This window comes from Tupaia chinensis, unplaced genomic scaffold, assembly GCF_000334495.1.
Source record: "Tupaia chinensis unplaced genomic scaffold, TupChi_1.0 Scaffold145814_1, whole genome shotgun sequence".
Classification (NCBI taxonomy): domain Eukaryota; kingdom Metazoa; phylum Chordata; class Mammalia; order Scandentia; family Tupaiidae; genus Tupaia; species Tupaia belangeri.
The window spans coordinates 2,824,028-2,829,223 of NW_006205672.1; the positions used below are offsets into that span (position 1 = coordinate 2,824,028).

Below are 5,196 nucleotides of genomic sequence, written 5' to 3' on the forward strand. Positions count from 1 at the left end.
CCTCTCCCCACCTCCTCCCCACCCCCCTCCACCCTCCTCCACTCTGCAGGGCGCGTAAAGATCGCGCTTTTTTTGTGCCGCAGCCGCTGGGAGAATTCAGGTCCCGGCTCGAAACTTCCAGACCCTGCAGTTGTTTTCGCCTTTGTCAGTCTCGATCTTTTGGTTTCCAGAAAGCATTAAATTGAGACTAAGAGGATAGGTCTGATGGAGGAAGTCCGCAGAGATGGGGGAAGACCAAAGAGCAAATGGAGTCCAGGGATAAGAAGAGAGCGCCATAAACAGATCTAATTCTGAGAAGAAGCTTCCGAACCACGGTTACATAAACCTACAGCAAAAGCAGTTACAGTAATTAGGATGGCAGGCTCAGGAGGCGACCTCTAGAGCTGCTGTGTCTGGGATTCATGTGTGGAAGGGAGAGGAAATTGCCCAAATTCCTGAGTCTAGTCTGTTTCCGTGGTAGGAGGTAAGATGCTTGAGCTGAACAGAAAAATGACAGGTCCCCGGAAAAGTGGCCTCAGAATACTGCCAGGCCTCGCTGAGGTTAGCGAGTCCCAAAGCACTCATTTCTACTAATTCTTTAAATACTGGCCCCCTTGTTTTAGTTAACATTGAGCGCCCGAATTGTGTCCCTGTCGAGGTCCCACACAGAGCTAGCAAACTTTGCCAAATTGGGTTTTGGTGGAGGACGTTAACTGCTGCACACGAATGTTACTACCTGTAACCGCCCATAAGATTGATTGGAGTTCTTCCTGTGAGCACGATTAGGATTAGGGCCCTGCATAGGAGGATCCACGAGAAAATGTTCTGGTTTCTGCATCAGAAAGAATTGTGTTTTGCTTGTTTTCTCTGAAAAATGTTTGTTGTTTAAAAACAAAAAACAAGTCATGTGCTGTTTTCTCTCTCCCTTGGCTCAAACTACCTTATGTATGCTTAAGAACCCCCAATGTTCGTCCATCCAGACCTCTAGGCTCTGACATACAGATCCACCTACTGGTTCCCTAGTTATTTTAAACTCAGAGCTGGAACTCTCCAAAAATCAAATCATTTGAACTTAAATTATTCACGATGTAGCTCACGGGAAGTGAGGGAAGTCCTTTACCATCTCCCTTCCTAACCCTGATTCCCTGCTTTTTGGATAGGGTTGTATTCACCCCTGCCTCACTACTCTTCACTGCATCTGCTCCCCAGACTCATGCAGTACATACCTCCTTGGCTGCCTCAGGATAAACACACTTGCTGTTTTCTGGCCTGGTAGCGGCTCTTGCAGAATTGATCACATTTTATGTCTCTACATAGTGCTCTGCCCCGCACTGTGTTCCTTAACTGGCAGGCAGTTCACTGTCCAGTATAAGCTCAAAAATCATTCATAAGATGAACAGATCCTGCATTTGTCTACTTTTAAATACTAGAAGGGAAGAAAGGCCTAACTGATATGCACCATGATATAACCACAAGAAAAGACTGACAGGAAGTGGCAATTTCTAATGTCAGAGGAGACAGGACTCTAGGCAGAATCAGAGTGTCCATGCTCTTTCAAGGAGACAGAGTATGTTATGCGAAATATGCCACTGTTGGCCTAAGAGTTATTTGCAGTTCAAGGCTGCAGCTCCTGTCTAATAGCAGAGCCTCCCTAAATAACTCAAAATCTTAACACAATTGTTTTAAATCTTCCCAGCAAGCAACTCTTAATCTCAAAGATGAGCAGTCTGCCCCACATCCTAGCAGACATTTTCACAACTGCATCTCATCTCCCTTCTATTCTAAGGGCTCATTGATCTTTACCAAAAACAGTCATTTACTTTTCTTTGTGTCTTTTCTCCTTCCCTTTCCACTAAAAGTCAGGAATTCAGACAGCCAGTTTTAACTACTCCTCTGAGTTACTCACCTTGGAGTGCCCCACCCCCACCCCCGCAGGCATGCTCAATGTGGGCATTAATAAGCTAGTGTTTGTTTTTCTCTTGTTAAGCTTTTGTCAGTCTAATTTATAGGGCCTCAAGTGGAGAATTTACAATGGTAGAAGAAAAAAGATTTTCAATAGCTTATATCCTCTGCTGAGGGACCTAATCCTCCAATACCTGACCAAATTGCCTCCAGTTCTTACTTTACCTATAACAAGTGAAACTTAGTCTTAGAGAAAACATAGAGAAAGCAATTCACATTCGAGTGTAAATTGTTTTTTGAGACTGCCGTGTGACTCACATGAGAAATGGTGGAAGGTTGAATCTAATGAGTGGAATGAATAAAAATGGTTACTTTTAAGGGACTAGCAGATGACATAGTGGTTGCATTGTTGGAGTCTCACGTGGTTGACCTTGGTTCTAGAAGGGAATGTGGCCTGACCATCCCTCCAGGGGAGGATTTAAGAACAAAAGAAAAAATAAATAGTTACTTTTAGGTGGGGATGGGCTTTCCTACAACACTTAACCGAACTTTTCTCCTAAAATAAAAGGATTGACAACTTTCTCTAGAAAGTTTGGGAGAAAAGTCTTATTTTATTATTATTATTTTTGGAGAGGTTTATGTTATAGGACGCATGTGCTCACCAGAAAGACAGAGAGAGACAGAGAGACAGAAAGCAAGAAATCACTCCAGGGGGGATGGCCACGCTGCAATCCCTTCTCCATTCCTCGGGGATCGTGGACATGCACACACATGCACCAGACCTGAGTTTAAGCCACCGGGCCCAGGACTCGAATTGCAGTTGACTACATGGGAGCCTAGCAACATAGCCATTAGGCCAACTACTGCTCCCAGGAGAAAAGTCTTATAAGAGACTGTGAGAATCTTCCAACTACAAGTAGCAGAGCATTTAATGCAGGTACTAGTTTCGCCTAGCTTTCTGGACTCTTGAGTCAGGAAGCTAAGTCACATTATGGAAAGATAGGCAGCCACTTTTGGCTGCTGACAAGAGTAAGTTGATTTTAAGAGTTTTCAGAGAATTGGCATTTGCCCTGCAATTCCTGTTCAAATGTGTTCCCAGCCTCTCTTGCCTGCCCTGTCTGCTAACCGCACCCGCTCCATCGGCTTTAGTCACAACAGGCTGCTGAAGGGATCCAGAACACACACTGTAATTCACAGGGTCTTTTACAAGCAGGGGAGGACAGATGTTTGACTGCTTTTTCCTATTTTCCAAAATCCTTTCCAGAGGGATACAGGGAGTCGTGCCCAGAAACATTAACAGACCATTTTGACCGTTGATGACAGGATTCTTCCCCACCGTGCCCCTGGCATGGTATCTTTGTGGTGTATATTAAGCCTCCTTATCTCTGTTAAAGTCCATTCTTTTCTGATCTCAGCAACCTTCCTTTTCCAATCGCCAACCTAAAAACTGTAAACCCACCTACAACCTCCAAGCCCTGACTTCCACATGGCCCACCTTTTTAGGCCAGACCAATGGAAAAGCTCTTTACTAAATTACAAATTTTATCTCTTGCTCTCAAAAGGCATGTTTGAGTATCTTCCATAGAGTCTGGTCCTGCCACAATCCACGTGGTTGACCGTGGTTTGAGTCCTGGGCCTAGGTCACTCACATTCTGCTTAGGGAAAAATCACATTAATTATTATTTTTACAGAGTTGGTTATTTCCATCAACACAAGTTTTTTAGGAGCCCATTTTCTGAGGCTTTTGGTCTATGGAAACAAAAACAAAACCAGGGTTATAGCTTGGTGAGTTAATTACAGTTTAAAATCAGTGCTGTAATTATGGATACAATTATAAGACAATGTATACCTTCATTTGTAAGTTATATAATAAATCTGCATCTGGGGCCAGCAGGTACTGTGGAGATTAGGGAGCTAGATTCCCACATGGGTGACCCTAGTTTGAGTCCTGGACCTGATCGCTTGCTTTCATTCATACTCTCTCTCTAATAAGTACACATGCCCTACAGTAAATTAAAAATAGTAAATAAATGAATAAATAAAATCGTTCTTTTTAAAACATCTGAAATTGAAGCTGCTCACCAATTTGAGGCCTATGCCATGGTCTTTCTGCATTCCCTAAGGTCGCCCCTGTTGGTTCATGCCTTTGCTTTCTACTGTGGGTGAGAGAAAACGTTCTCTCTACCTCTTCATTTCTCATCCCTTATTCCAGATAAAGCACGTGCACACCCATGTGAGAAAGAGATGAGTATTTTCCATAGAGTCTGGTCCTGCTGCAATCCTCTTTCTCCGGTTTTCCAGCCCTGTCAGATCCTGGGCATAATTTCAAACTTACAGGCCAGGGATTCGAACCCAAATCATGTGGGAGCCAGCTTCTCTTGAGCAGACACATACCATGGAGGCACCCTCCCTTTGCCTTCCGAAGGTTTGATAACTGAGTCTATGAAATGGGCAGGATAACAGGAGAAGAGGTGTGGGAATGTAGACAACTCAGGGAACAGTAATTGACTTTTAGGAAAGCCAAACGGGCCCTCAGAAGACTAGGTGACAGTTTGTGATAGCATCTGTCAGGGGGTGATGTTGACCTTTTCCTGTGTTACAAGCTTCATCTTCCCTGGTTGCTGGGATTCCCAGGAAGAAGGTTCCTGACAAGTTGTCTTACTGACTGGGAGTGCTGGATGAGCAGACCCAGCTCCGATGCTGGGTTTTCTCTGGTTTAGAAACGCCCACAAACAGAAAGGATTGTAAGCAAAGTTAATCAAGGAAGGAGAAAAAACTTCCAATGCAGTGTAAGGGGGCCCGAATGGGTTGCCCAAGAAGAGCTAAAAGCCAGGGGTTTTTATCTGGCCTCTGAATGATGGGCTGGCTTTCTGATAAGGAAGTGGGTTTCAAAAAATGGTTACATGGTAATCTGATTAATGTGTTACCCTACTTTTGGTGTGGTTAGAATATAGCTACTAAATAGAAACTGTTGCCCTTAGCTGGAGTTGTTTTGAGTCCCAAGGCAGACAGCTTTTGGCTGTGAAAGCAAAGCCATGGTGACTGTCTGAGGCCCAGCCCTGTCTGTGTACTCATATCTCTGTCTCTTGCCTTATTTTCAAGGAGTCAACCACTTTCACCCAAGCAAGCTAGAAAACTTAAAATAGTCCTCAACTTTCCTCTGCCTTTTTGTGTAGGGGTTGGCCATGATGAAATTCTCTGATTGGGGTGGCTCTGTGGCCTGGTGGTTAAGGCAGCCGGATCCCACAAAGCTGGCTGCTAGTCCTGGAGCCGAGCCAGTGGCCTTTTTAAAAAAACCCGGCCAACCAAAGGCCC

At 44.4% G+C, this 5,196-nt stretch overlaps 1 protein-coding gene across 1 annotated transcript in view; it reads left to right on the top strand.

Moving 5' to 3' along the window:
- LOC102490487 (histone H3-like centromeric protein CSE4) overlaps positions 1-5,196 on the top strand; it is a 28,133-nt gene that overhangs the window by 13,663 nt on the left and 9,274 nt on the right.